The 15,213-nt window shown below is 44.8% G+C and overlaps 1 pseudogene; it reads right to left on the bottom strand.

The window, feature by feature from the left end:
* Nucleotides 1-14,158: 14,158 nt before the first annotated feature.
* LOC102744031 (single-strand selective monofunctional uracil DNA glycosylase pseudogene) lies at nt 14,159-15,158 on the bottom strand (annotated as a pseudogene).
* Between the last annotated feature and the right edge of the window lie 55 nt (nt 15,159-15,213).

Genomic DNA, 15,213 nt, shown 5'->3' with positions numbered 1-15,213 from the left:
TATGACAAAGAATACCACAGGCCCCAAATGGCGTCACTTATATTAAGGCCCCATCAGTAAACCAAGACTTCACACCTAACCTAACTGCAGTTTCAGCCCCCCAAAAATGTCCTTTAACAAACAGTCAACATGGGAATGTCCTGGTCAGCAAAAGGAAATTTACTGATAGACCTCTTCCATTCCCCTTAGGAGGGTGACCTTGCCTAAAACAATGGTTCTTTGCTAATAATTTCCTTTTCTCCACTCCCTCTCTGCATTTAAAAACCTTTCCTCTTCTGTAACCCTTTGGAGCTCCCCTCTACTTGCTAGACAGGATGCTGCCCAATTTACGAATCAATTAATAAAGCCAATTAGATCTTTAAAATGTACTCAGTTGAATTTTTGTTATTTAACAATATAAAAAAGTAATAAAAGAATTGAAAGTCTGTTAAAAAAGTAAGATAAAATGGCTTCTTATGGGATGACGGGAAAGACTGAAGAGGGAAGAGACAGTAGAAGGTAGATTTCTCTGAAATATACCATACTGCTGTTGAGTTTGGAACCATGTAAATATAATAATCATATTATATAATTATATTCTATTTTAAAAGGCTTGTCATACCCCAAAGCAAGGGAATTATTGAAGACTACTTCAGTCATATCAACCAAGTTTAAAAGGCTCCTACCAGGGGTGCCTGGGTGGCTCAGTCAGTTAAGCGGCCGACTCTTGATTTCGGCTCAGGTCATGATCTCAGGGTCTTGTGATCAAGCCCCACGTGGGGCTCTGCACTCAGTGTGGAGTCTGCTTGAGATTCTCTCCCTCCCTCTCCTTCTGACCTTCTCCCTGCTTGTGCTTGCTCTATCTCTCTCTAAAATAAATAAATAAAGTCTTAAAAAAAAAAAAAGTAAAAAACATAAAAGGCTCCCATTGGCTAAAGATGGGTCAATCTGAGCACCAAAAAGAAAAGTAACTGCAACGGATTGAAATACATCAACTAGCCACGAGATCATAATGATGCTTAAAAAAAAATGTCATTGGCCACCTCTGGAGGATGCTAGTGAACCACTGTATTCTTTTTTTTTAAGATTTTATTTCTTTATTTGAGAGAGAGAGAGACAGAAACAGAGCATGAGCAGGAGGGAGGAGGCAGAGGGAGAGGAAGAAGCAGACTCCCCACTGAGCGGGGAGCCCGACACGGGGCTCAATCCCAGGACCGTGGGATCATGACCCGAGCCGAAGGCAGATGCTCAACCGACTGAGCCACCCGGGTGCCCCCCACTGTATTATTCTGAAAGCTGGTAAATAAAGAGAGAAAAAGTACCTGACTAGGTAACTGATGATATTAAAGAATTATTGTTTAATTGTTGAGATAAGACAATGATGTATGGTTAACTTGTTCAAAAGAGTTATTGCTTATAGCAACATCTTGAAATGGTATCTGGGTTTGTTTCAAAGTAATCCAATGGGTATGGAGAAGTCGGTCAAGGTATGAATGAAAGATTCTTTTAAAGATTTTACTTACTTATTTATTTATTTATTTATTTATTTAAGAGCGAGCCGGGGGGGGGCAGCAGAGGGAGAAGGAAAGGGAGAGGCAGAGAATCTCAAGCAGACTCATGTGCTGAGTGTGGTGTCCCACATGGGGCTCAATCTCACCACCCCAAGATCATGATCTGAACCCAAATCAAGAGTCAGACACTCAGCCGACTGAGCCACCCAGGCGCCTCAGCATGGTGACTTAGAATTCTATGTCACTTCTCACAGAACTGAAAGGAATGCCTGGAGTCAGATAGCCTGGGTTCAAAACTCAGTTCTGCCATTTACTGTGTGGCTCTGGGCAAGTTACTCAACCAAACTGTGCTTCAGTTTCTCCATCTGCAAAATGGGAATTGTAGTACCTACCTCGTGGGTTGTTGTGAGGATTCATGAATTAACACGTGCAAAGTATTTACAACACAGAGTGCCTGACACATCATAGGCTCTCGCTAAGCATTGGTTCTTGTGATTATACTTGTTGGGGTGTATCCTACAGGAAGACATGATGACGGATGAGGCAGGAGAAGTGGGTAGGATTGTAGGTTAAAGAAGGAGTGTGGCTTTTATTTGACAGGAAGTCATTGAAGGGTTTTAAGCAATGCTCACAGCTAACACCGCGGACTGAGGACAGAAGCTTCATGTCTCACAAGTGGTTGCAACATGAATTTCCTATGTGTGCAATTAACTGCAAAATGCTTCAGGGCGAGTTGAAAACCTCCGACTGTGTTTACTAGAACCCTAGTCATTCCACACACATACAAAATGCAGTACCGCACTAATCCTAGTCTGTCTCAACTAGAAAAAGGAAAGCTAAACGTGGGCCAAGCTGCTATTTCCTTAACAGGAAGGTGTCCTGGGCTTGGGAAATGACTTATAAAGGGTGACATGACTCAGGATCCTATGAAGCTGGGACATGCAGAACTTTATTAAGTCACATTTCGTGCAAGCTATATGTATATTGGTTATATAACTGGAGTATGTTCTAGGAGTGTGTTCAAAGCTAGGTCTGATTAAGAGCACTATGCTTCTAAAAGGCACAGTTCCAGGGGCACCCGGCTGGCTCAGTCAGTGAAACGTGTGACTCTTGATCTCATGGTCGTGAGTTCGAGCCCCATGCTGGGTGTAGAGATTACTTAAATAAATGATTATTTTTGTAAAAAAAGAAAGAAACATTCCACAAGTTTAGAGAACAGGAAAAATGAACATTCTGGATCCACCCCACCTCCAACCTGTCTGTACTCACGGCCAGTCTTATTTCATCTATGGCCCACCTACTAGGCATGCCTCAAATTATTCTGAAGCAAATTCCAGACATCATATTATTTCATCTAGAATATGTCAGTATGTGTTTTTGAAAGATAAAGACTCTTTAGAAAACCTAACCTCAATACCATTTTCTCATCTAAAAATAATAATAATTTGGGGAGCCTGGGTGGCTCAGTCTAGGTTAAGTGTCACTATCTCATGGGTCCTGGGTTAGATCCCCAGGTTGGGCGTCCTGGTCAGCATGGAGCCTGCTTCTCCCTCTCCCTCTGCCCCTCCCCCGCTCATGCTCTCTCTCTCTCTCTCTCTCTCTCTCTCGTGTGCCCTCTCTCTCAAATAAATAAAACCTCAAATAATTAATAATAATTTGTAAATAGCATCAAATACACAGTCAGCCTTCACATTGCCCTGATGTTGTATATATATTAGGGAAGGCTTTCATAAGGATGCTGTGTACTGGGACACCTGGGTGGCTCAGTTGGTTAAGTGTCTGCCTTCAGCTGAGGTCATGTTCCCCGGGTCCTGGGATCGAGTTCTGCATCAGGCTCCTTGCTCAACAGGGACCCTACTTCTCCTTCTGCCTCCGCTCCCCCTGTTTGTGCGCGCGCTCTCTCTGACAAGTAAATAAAATCTTTAAAAAAAAAGGATGCTGTGTACCTCCATAATTAGGCATGTAACTGTTAGTGATCGCTTTCTGTGATATCATCAATCACTGATGAGCAGAGGTTGGATCATTTATTCACAAGGGGTGGCAAAATGGAATGTTTTGATTCCCTCATTCCTTCTTCCTTTATTAGCCCAAATATATCTATAAAGGAGAACTTCCCCTGGCCAACTTTTCGGCGTGTATAAGAAAAACAGGAGAGCTGCTCGATTCCCGCCTCCTCTTTACCAGTTTTCAGTATCAAGTGTTGTTTCCCTGAGCATCCTCTCAAGGAAAACCATGAGCTATTTTTATTTAATGAGCTATTATTATTTATTCGTGAACTTGTAAATTTCATATTGTTTTAAATTATAATTCCAATAAATTAACATGCAGTGTTATAGTAGCTCCAGGTGTACAGTATAGTGATTCAATAATTCTATATATTTCTCAGTGCTCATCAAGGTAAGTATACTCTTTAAATTTCACCCATCCCCCACCCACCTCCCCTCTGGTAGCCATCTGTTTGCTCTCTATAGTTAATTAAAAGTCTAACTTGTGGGTTTTATTTTTTTAATTTCTTTATTTTAAAAAATATTTTATTTATTTTTTTAAAATGTTTATTTATTCATGAGAGTCAGAGAGACAGAGAGAGAGAGGCAGAGGCAGAGGGAGAAGCAGGCTCCCCGCCTAGCAGGGAGCCCGATGTGGGACTTGATCCCAGAACCCTGGGATCATGACCTGAGCCAAAGGCAGACGCTTAACCATCTGAGCCACCCAGGCGCCCAAAAAATATTTTATTTATTTGATACAGAGAGAGAGCACAAGCAGGGGGAGAAGGAGGCTGAGCAGCGAGCCCGGAGGTGGGACTCGATCCCAGGATCCGGGGATCATGACCTGAGCCCAAGGCAGGTGCTTAACCGACTGAGCCACCCAGGTGCCCCTATTTTATTTTTTTTTAAGATTTTATATTTCATCATCTCTACACCCAAGGTGAGCCTCAAACTTAGAACCCCGAGATCAAGAGTTGCAGCTCTACCGACTGAGCCAGCGGGGCGCCCCTAACTTGTGAATTTCAAACACGTTTATAATTAATGTGTTTCTTTTTTTTAAAAAAAGATTTTATTTATTTGAGAGAGAGAATGAGATAGAGCATGAGAGAGGGGAGGGTCAGAGGGAGAAGCAGACTCCCCGCTAAGCAGGGAGCCCGATGCGGGACTCAATCCCGAGACTCCAGGATCATGACCCCAGCCGAAGGCAGTCGCTTAACCAACTGAGCCACCCAGGCGCCCCTAATTAATGTGTTTCAATCCATTGCAATCATAAGCCTCGTGGACGCTCCAATTGCCCATCTACAATCAGTGGGATCATCTTGAACTTGGCTTCTGGATCCTTTCTCAGAACTTCCCAATTTTCTGCTCTGACAGAGCGTTCCTTTCTTTCTGGTAGTGCTGGCTCATCCGATGGGCCCAGGGGCCTTGAGGCTTTGTCAGAGTTTCCTCTTGGTGACAGTGTTGCTCCAGAAATACCAAGAAGTCCGCCGGCCCTCCTTCCACCCCCTTCCACACTCGGCCTCTGCTCCCGCCCTTCGGGTCTGGAAAAAAATGCCAAGGAGCCGCAGGGCCTCGGGAAAGGAGGCCACCTGCTGCCGGCTTTGCAGGAAACCAGCTGGCTGCGGCACTACTTGCCTTTCTTCTTTGACCCCGAAATCAATCTGAGATCTAAATGGCAAACTCTCGGGGCGCCTGGGTGGCTCAGTCGTTAAGCGGCTGCCTTCGGCTCAGGTCATGATCCCAGGATCCTGGGATCCAGCCCCGCATCGGGCTCCCTGCTCCGTGGGAAGCCTGCTTCTCCCTCTCCCACTCCCCCTGCTTGTGTTCCCTCTCTTGCTATGTCTCTCTGTGTCAAATAAATAAAATCTTTAAAAAAAAAAATAAAATAAAATAAATGGCAAACTCTCATCAGACATCATTTCTAGAATTCCATTTCTACCCCCGCCCTCGTTGACTCCACCTGAGATCCCTGCCAAGTTACCGTGGTGCCAAGCAGTGCTGGAAAGTCAAGGCCTGGAGGAAAGAAAGCAGCCCCCTAGGTCGGGGGGGGGGGGGCTCACACACCCCCCAGGCCCCCGGGTGTCCGCCTCCAGGTGCGGATCCCAGCACCGAGGCCCGGGGTTCTCAGAGTGCGCTGGGTGGCTCAGCAGCATCTGCATCCCTGGGAACTTATTAGAAATGCAAATTCCCAGACCCCAACCCAGACCCACTGGATGGGAAACTGGGGAGCCTGTGTTGAAGCAGGCCCTCCAGTGGATCCCGAGAATCACTGCACCAGCCCAGGTGTGCTCAGTGGGAAGTAGCTATCTGGGGCAAGGCTTCGGAGGACCGGTTAGACGGTCCGGACCGGTTGGTCAGTGTGCACCATGCACGGCTCAGGGGACGCGCCCGGGCGCTCCACGCGGAGGGGAAGGACAGTTTGGTCTTGTGGTTTTATCACTGATACTGGAACCCGCACCCTTTCTCATGCCATTAAACAGCCTTCCCTTGCTTCCCATCTCCTTTACTTTCATTTCAGAAAGAGTGTTTAATATTATCATTGGAAAAGTCCACTCCCCGAGTGCCTGGCCGGCTCAGCCCGTGGAGAGTGCGACTCTTGCTCTCCGCCCCGAGTTCGAGCCCGAGGCTGGGGTAGAGAGTACTTTTAAGCAGGCTTCCCGCCGAGCAGGGAACCCGATGCGGGGCTCGATCCCAGGACCCTGGGACCATGACCTGCGCCGAAGGCAGACGCTTAACGACGGAGCCACCCAGGCGCCCCTAGAGAGCACTTTTAAAAAAAGAAAGTCCATGCGGCTCAGAAGTTTTTCAGAAAACAAAGAACTATATCGGAGATATTTCTACATTTCCATGTTTATATTTACATAAATGTTTTTATAAAATTGGGTTCACTTCTACATATTATTTCAAAATTTTATCTGTTCACTTTTTTATTATTGAAGTGTTCTATTCGTTTCAGCTGTACAATACAGTCATTCAATAATTCTATATATTACTCTGTGTTCATCAGGGTAAGTGGAGTCAGCATCTGTCACCAAACAATATTATTACAATATTATTGACTCTATTCCTTATGCTGTACTTTTCATCTCCGTGACTTATTTATTTTGTAACTGGAAGTTTGTACCTCCTGATCCCCCCTTATCTATTTGTACATATCATTTTGGATGGTACTGTTACACAAGATGTAGTTTTCCAGTAACTATAACTCGTGAAGGCGTATTTTACAATTTTAAAATAAAAAGGTAATAATCAGGGGCACCTGGGTGGCTCAGTCGTTGGGCATCTGCCTTCGGCTCAGGTCATGATCCCGGGGTCCTGGGATTGAGCCCCGAATTGGGCTCCCTGCTCTGCGGGGAGTCTGCTTCCTCCTCTCCCTCTCCCCCTGCTTGTGTTCCTTCTCTCGCTGTGTCCTTCTCTGTCAAATAAATAAATAAAATCTTTTAAAAAAATGTAATGATCACAATGAAGAAATTAGAAATACAGAAAATATTTCAAATCTCAAATTTCTAGAAATATATCCAGTATTATTGGCTTTATTTGCATAATTTCAGATTCTATTTACATACAGTCATTCAATTATATCTAATATATGTGAGCAGGGATACAAAATGCCCAGGGTTCATCAGTATAATCCATATAATACTCATCATTCATCTTGTAAAATATATTTAAGTGTATATGTAAGCATATTTATAAACAATACACATTTTTTCTTTTATACAATTAAGACCGTGTCACATACAGTGTTCATGCCTGCAATTCATCATTTATCCCACGCCCCATATTATGACAATGTCCCTTATAGTTGTTCTCAAAGTGCCTATTTATTTTTTATAGATTAAAAAAGTGTTTATTCTAATTGGAAATTCAACACATTCATTTACAAAGTTTAGAAAAGTTAGAAATGATTTGATAAGCAAATAATTTACATATTTAAAAATTTTAGGTGCAAGGAGCACCTGGCGGGCTCAGTCAGTGGAGCGTATGACTCTTGATCTGAGGGGTGTGAGTTCAAGCGTGACCCTCCCCCCCGTTTGGGTGTAGAGATTACTTAAAATCTATAGGGGAGCCTGGGTGGCTCAGTCCGTTAAGCGACCTGCTCTTGATTTCAGTTCAGGTCAGATCCCAGGGTTGTGAGATTGAGCCCTGTGTCAGGCTCCATGCTCAGTGGGAGTCTGCTGGATATTCTTTCCTTCTACTTCTCCCCCCCCCATTTTCTAAAATAAATAAATAAATCTTTAAAATAAAATAAAATCTTTTTTTAACTTTTTTAAAGATTTTATTTTATTCATTTATTTGAGAGAAAGAGCACAAGCAGGGGAAGGGGAGAGGCAGATTCCCCATTGAGAGGGGGAGTCCCATGGGGGGCTCCATCCCAGGACCCTGAGATCATGACCTGAGCTGAAGGCAGACCCTTAACTGACTGAGCCACCCAGTGGACCCTAAAATAAAATCTGTAAAAAATAAATACATAGGGGTGCCTGGCTGGCTCAGTCAGTGGAGCATGTGACTCTTGATCTCAGGGTTGGGTGTGGAGCCTACTTAAATAAAATAAAATATAAAATAAAATTTATAAATTCATTTCAGTTTAGGCTTTTATAATATTTGTATTTCACATAAAAGTGGAATTATTTTCTACAGTTTCTTTTTAAAGATTTTATTTATTTATTTGACAGAGAGAGAGCACAAGCAGGGAGCACAGCAGAGGGAGAGGGAGAAGCAGGCTCCCCGCTGAGCAGGGAGCCTGATGCGGGGCTCGATCCCAGGACCCTGGGATCATGAACTGAGCTGAAGGCAGACGCTTAACTATCTGAGCCACCCAGGCGCCCCTATTTTCTACAGTTTTATAGAATATTTCTCCATCACGTTACGATCATTACTCATAAGTTTGTATTCCCAAAATTATCCAAAAAATAAAGGCTTAAACAGGCTAATCCTATTCTTCAGACCCAATGACTTTTTAACTTAATCAGTAGCCATGATTTAATTCAATCTATGTGTACATTTGTTTCACTTCCTGGATTGATTTAGGGGTTTTTATTCCATTTTTTCTCCCAATGCCTTGGAAGTTATATTTTCTATTCTTATTATTTTAATCTTTATATAGAATTCTTTTCAAACTTAAACTTACCTACATTTTCTTTTCTTTTCTTTTAGAAGATTTTCTGGGGCACCTGGGTGACTCAGTCTTTAGGCTTCTGCCTTCTGCTCCGGTCATGATCCCAAGGTCCTGGGATCGAGCCCCACATCGGGCTCCCTGCTCAGCGGGGAGTGTTCCCGCTTCTCACTGTGTCTCTGTCAAATAAAAAAATAAAATAAAATAAAAAGATTTTCTTTTATTTTTAAAAAAATTTTAAAGATTTTTATTTATTTATTTGTCAAAGAGAGAGAGCATGAGCAGGGGGTAGAGGAAGAGGCAGAGGGAAAAGCAGACTCCGCAGTGAGCCAGGAGCCCGATGTGGGGCTCAGTCCCAGGACCCTGGAATCATGACCGGAGCCAAAGGCAGATGCTTACCCAACTGAACTACCCAGGAGCCCCAAACCTACATTTTTTTTTTAAAGATTTTACTTATTTATTTGACAGAAAGAGAAACAGCAAGAGAGGGAACACAAGCAGGGGGAGTGGGAGAGGGAGAAGCAGGCCCCCTGCGGACTAGGGATCCCAATGCAGGGCTCGATCCCAAGACCCCGGGATCATGACCCGAGCCGAAGGCAGATGCTTAATGACTGAGCCACCCAGGCGCCCCCAAACCTACATTTTTTAAAAAAGATTTTATTTATTTATTTTGACAGAGACAGCGAGAGAGGGAACAGAAGCAGGGGGAGTGGGAGAGGGAGAAGCAGGCTTCCTACTGAGCAGGGAGCCCGATGCGGGGCTCGATCCCAGGACTCTGGGATCGTGACCTGAGCCGAAGGCAGACGCTTAATTACTGAGCCACCCAGGCGCCCCAATCCTACATTTTCTTAACAATAACTAAAGTTAATAAGTTATTGTCCACTTTAAGAAATTTTTATTTTTATTTATTTTAAGATTTTATTTATTTGAGAGTGAGAGAGAGCACTTGAACAGCGGAGAGGAGCAGGAGGAGCAGACTCCCCGCTGAGCAGGCAGCCTGACATGGGGCTGATCCCAGGATTCTGGGATCATGCCTGAGCCCAAGGCAGGCCCCCAGGTGTCCCTATGTGCTCTTTTTTTTTTAGTAATCTCTACACCCACCTTTTGTCTGGAATCAGCATCTTCCAGTAATTCACCAAAATGATCAACACAAAGGGAAAGAGGAGAGGTACCTGCTATATGTTCTCTAGCCCTTTTAGAAAACATGGAGCTGTTCCTTTGGCCACAGAGATGCAAATTTACGAGAAAGGTGATATTGTGGACATCAAGAGAATGGGCACTGTTCAAAAAAGAAGCCCCCCAAATGTTACTGTGGCAAAACTGGAAATCTACAATGCTACCCAGCATGCTGCTGGCATTCTTACAAACAAACAAGTTAAGGGCAAGATTCTTGCCAGGAAAATTAATGTAAGCATTGAGCATATTAAGCCCTCAAAGAGCGGAGATAGTTTCCTGCAGGCATGAAGGAAAATGATCAGAAAAAGAAGGAAGCCAAAGAGAAAGGTACTTGGGTTCAACGGAAGTGCCAGCCTGCCCCATCCAGAGAAACACACTTAGAACTGATGGAAAGGAGCCTGAGTTGTTGGAACCCATTCCCTATGAATTCATGGCATGATACATGTAAAAAAAAATTGGGGGGGGGGCACCTGGGTGGCTCAGTCGTTAAGCGTCTGCCTTCGGCTCAGGTCATGATCCCAGAGTCCTGGGATCGAGCCCTGCATCGAGCTCCCTGCTCGGCGGGAAGCCTGCTTCTCCCTCTCCCACTCCCCCTGCTTGTGTTCCCTCTCCCACTGTGTCTCTGTCAAATAAATAAAATCTTTAAAAAGAAAAGACCTCAAGATTGTACAAAAAAAAAAAAAGTAATCTCTACACCCAACATGGGGCTTGACCTCACAACCCCCAAATCAAGAGATGCATGCTCTTCCAACTGAGCCAGTCAGGCAGCCCTCTTTTTTTTTAATTGTAGTTGACATATTAGCTGAATTCAGGTGTTCGACATGGTGATTCAACAACTGTATACACCGTGAAATGCTCACTACGGTGGTTATAATCACCATGCATCACCACACACAGTTATTACAATAGTATTGTTTTTTAAAGTTTTTATTCACTTATTTAAGTAATCTTTACACCCAGTGTGGGGCTCCAACTACCCACCCTGAGATCAAGAGTCACACACTTCACCGACTGAGCCAGCCCAGAGCCCTGACAATGTTATTGACTAGATTTCTTGTGCGGTACTTTTCATCCCCGTGACTTCCTTATTTTATATCTGGAAGTTTGTACCTCTTGATCCCCATCCCCTATTTCACCCATTCCCACCCCCCTGCCCTCTGGCAACCATCAATTTGTTCTCTGCATTTATAAGTCTGTTTCTCTCTCTCTCTCTCTTTTTTATTGCCTGCCTTTTTTCCCCAGTGTATTTATTTGTAAGTAAGTAATCTCTACACCCAACGTGGGGCCCGAGCTCAGGATCCCAAGATCAGGAGTCCACACGCTCCACCGACTGAGCCAGCTAGACGCCCCTATTTCCTGCTTTTGAAAAGCTTAATGTATCACTTTGCTTTAGCAAGAAAAGATTCATCGGGACCACAGGATACTGAAGGTTAACTGGGCAGTGATATAGACCTAGGTTTAAAACAGCTTTTAAAGAAACTACTACAATCAGTCACGTAAGAAGTATTTATTGAGTATTTACTATGTGCCTGGCCCTGTTCTAGGGACTGTAGACATCAAAGGAAAAACTGCTCTGATATTCTGCATTCAACTGAATGAGAAATGAGATACCACGTTGATCCGTATTCTTACAAATTTAATCTGGTTTTTTTTCTTAACCTTTTCAGGATTTTGTTTTTCTTTTGATCCTTGTTCTCTTGAAGTTTCACTACTATTTCGATGGCTCGGAGAAAGCATCAAGCTAAGTGGACTAGAAATGTCAGGACTGGGGCGCCTGGGTGGCTCAGTCGTTAAGCGTCTGCCTTCGGCTCAGGTCATGGTCCCAGGGTCCTGGGATCGAGCCCCGCATCGGGCTCCCTGCTCCACGGGAAGCCTGCTTCTCCCTCTCCCACTCCCCCTGCTTGTGTTCCCTCTCTTGCTGTCTCTCTCTCTGTCAAATAAATAAATCAAATCTTTAAAAAAAAAAAAGTCAGGACTACCAGAGCAGATGGTGGAAGAAGGGTCAAAGATGAAGGCCTGCTGGACTGAGTCTATGATGTGGATCTGGGAAATGCCCACAAAAACCCACTGAGGACGATGTCCCCTGCGAGGGCCCAAGGGATCCTCTGTTCACCAAAGTGATAAGGAACGCCTTGGTGAGGGGCCCCCGCATCACTAACAGGATGGGTGGTGGCGCTCCTCTGTCAGCCATGGCCAGTGGGCGCCAGTCAAGGAAGGAGGTGGATGGTGGGGCTGGGTGGGGAGTGAGGGGAACAAGAAGGGCCTTGGGATCAGCCTGGGGTGCTCCACCCACCCTTCGGGTTGCCCAACACGAAGGTCCATGAGGGGTTCAAGATCAACAAAAACATCTACTCTCTTTTTTTAAAAGATTTTATTTTTTATTTTTTTATTTTTATTTTTATTTTTTTTAAAGATTTTATTTATTTATTTGACAGAGAGAGACACAGCGAGAGAGGGAACACAAGCAGGAGGAGTGGGAGAGGGAGGAGCAGGCTTCCTGCTGAGTAGAGAGCCTGATGCGGGGCTCCATCCCAGGACCCTGGGATCATGACCTGAGCCGAAGGCAGACGCTTAACGACTGAGCCACCCAGGCGCCCCTATTTTTTATTTTTTTTTAAAGATTTTATTTATTATGTTGACCATCTTTTTATCTTTTTTTTTTTAAGTAGGCTCCACGCCCAACATGGGGCTCAAAGTCACAACCCTTAGATCAAGAGTCATTGGATGCTCTACCGACTGAGCCAGCCAGGCACCCCAGTGTTGACCATCTTTTTATGAGCTTGTTTGCCATCCTTATAATCTCTTTGGTGACGTATCTATTCAAATCCTTTCCCCATTTAAAAAAAATTAGGCTTAAAAATATAAAAAAAAATTAGGCTTCTTTTCTTTTTTTTTAATTTTACTAATTTTTTTGACAGACAGAGATGGAACACAAGCAGGGGGAGTGGGAGAGGAAGAAGCAGGCTTCCTGCCGAACAGGGAGCCCAATGCGGGGCTCGATCCCAGGACCCTGGGATCATGACCCAAGCCGAAGGCAGACGCCCAACGATTGAACCACCCAGGCGCCCCAATAAATAAAATCTTAAAAAAAACAAAATCGGGCGCCTGGGTGGCTCAGTTGGTTAAGCGACTGCCTTCGGCTCAGGTCACGGTCCTGGAGTCCCGGGATCGAGTCCCGCATCGGGCTCTCTGCTCGGCGGGGAGTCTGCTTCTCCCTCTGACCCTCCCCCCTCTCATGTGCTCTCTGTCTCTCTCATTCTCTCTGTCTCAAATAAATAAATAAATAATCTTAAAAAAAAAAAATCTTGTTTCTTGGTTTCTCTCTCTCTGTCCTTTGCTCATTTGTCTGTTTCTTAAATTCCACATGAGTGAAGTCATATGGTATTTGTCTTTCTCTGACTGACTTACTTAACTTAGCATAATATTCTCTAGCTCCAACCATGTGGTTGCAAATGGCAAGATTTCATTCTTTCTTATGGCTGAGTAATATATATATATAAACCACTTCTTCTTTATCCATTCATCTATTGTTGGATACATGGGGGGCTTCCATATCTTGGCTATTGTAGATAATGCTGTTATAAACATAAGGGTGCATGTATTCCTTTGAATTAGTGTTTTTATATTCTTTGGGTAAATACCCAATAGAGCGATTACTAGAAGGCAGTTCTATTTTTGATTTTTCGAGGAACCTCCATACTGTTTTCCAGAGTGACTGCACCAGTTTGCATTCCCACTGACAGTGCACGAGGGTTCCTTTTTCTCTACATACTTGCCAATACTTGTCTCTTTTGGTTTTGGTTTTACCCATTCTGACAGGTGTGAGGTGATATCTCATTGTAGTTTTGATTTGTATTTTCTTGATGATGAGTGATGTTGAACAGCTTTTCATGTGTCTGTTGGTCATCTGGATGCTTTCTTTGGAGAAATGTCTGTTCATGTCTTCTGCCCATTTTTTAAATTGGATTAATTGGTTTTTGGGTGTTGAGTTGTATAAGTTCTTTATATATTTTGGATAAGAGCCCAATATTGGAAAAAAAAAAAGAACCCTATATTGGGTATGTCACTTGCAAATATCTTCTCCCATTCTGTAGGCTGCCTTTTAGTTTTTTTTAAAAGATTTTATTTATTTATTTGACAGAGAGACACAGCGAGGGAGGGAACACAAGCAGGGGGAGTGGGAGAGGGAGAAGCAGGCTTCCCGCAGAGCAGGGAGCCCGATGCGCGGCTCGATCCCAGGACCCTGAGATCATGACCTGAACCCAAGGCAGACGCTTAACGACTGAGACACCCAGGCACCCCTTTTTTTTTCTTTTAAAGATTTTATTGATTGATTGATTGATTTGAGAGAGAGAGAGAGCACGAGTGGGTGGAGGGGCAGAGGGAAAGGGAGAGGGAGAAGCAGACTCTCTGCTGAGTGGAGAACCTGAGAGATCATGATCCGAGCCAAAGGCAGCCGCTTAACCGACTGAGCCACCTAGGTGCCCCGGTTTAGGAGTTTTTAATGCTTGGAATGAAAAATCACAGGCTGGGTTTTCATAAAGTTATTGGTCCATCTCTGGCAGGGCAAGGATCTGCCCTCACCCAGCAGGGTCTTCGAAGTGGGGGGAGCTCCTTCTGTGTGGTACAGGGACGCCCCAACCAGGAGGCAAAAAAGCAAGAAGTATAAGGAGCACCCACCTGCCAGGCCCAGGCACGACACAAGGCACTTTCAAGTGTTCTCTCACTTAATCCCCACACCTACCCCATGAGGTAGGGATCCCCGTTTTACCGATGAGGATCCTGAGGCTTGGAGGGGTTCATCAAATTTGTCCAAAGTCATAAAGTTCACAAAGTCATGAAGTCTCAAAGCCGAGATGAAGAAAGCCAGGTCTTCTGGTCTTCCCCACTCCGCCACGCTGAATTCTTTCTCTGATCCAGCCTCAGTGTCCCCTAAGAGGTTCACTCTTAGCATCCGTATCCCTCGCTTTGTCCTGGTCCCTCTGACTGAGGGCACTCCAGTCCCAGCACTGGTCGCTTCGGGTGCTCTTGGGGCGGGGTCAACACAGGTCCCCCAATGCTCAACCAGTCCCGGACTATGCTCACTTCCCCAAAGGGCACCCCAGTCTGGGCCATGCCAACGGGCCCGGGGTTCATGCCCAGGAAGAGCACTTCCTTGGGGCCCTGGCAGTATCAGGTCACCTAGCTGCGGTGAGGCTCCCACACATACTCCGCAGGATTGTAGATGATGCCCACAGGCTCTGAGAATTGCAGTTGGCTCAGTTCAGCACTAAGCCGCACCTCCTCCTCCAGGAAGCCCTCAGCCACGCTTTGAGGGCAAGGCTGGGGCTCTATCAGGGCCCTGGGAGGCTCATGGAGGGGCCCCAGTGGATAAGCCTGGGGCACAGCCATGTCACTGCCCCCCTTTTCTTTTGATTGATCGATTGATCGATCGATTGATTGATTT

Source organism: Leptonychotes weddellii, chromosome X (genome assembly GCF_054177405.1).
Source record: "Leptonychotes weddellii isolate Sample4059 chromosome X, ASM5417740v2, whole genome shotgun sequence".
Classification (NCBI taxonomy): Eukaryota; Metazoa; Chordata; class Mammalia; order Carnivora; family Phocidae; genus Leptonychotes; species Leptonychotes weddellii.
Note: the sequence above shows the minus strand (reverse complement) of the source record. Positions and strands in the feature narration are given on the sequence as shown.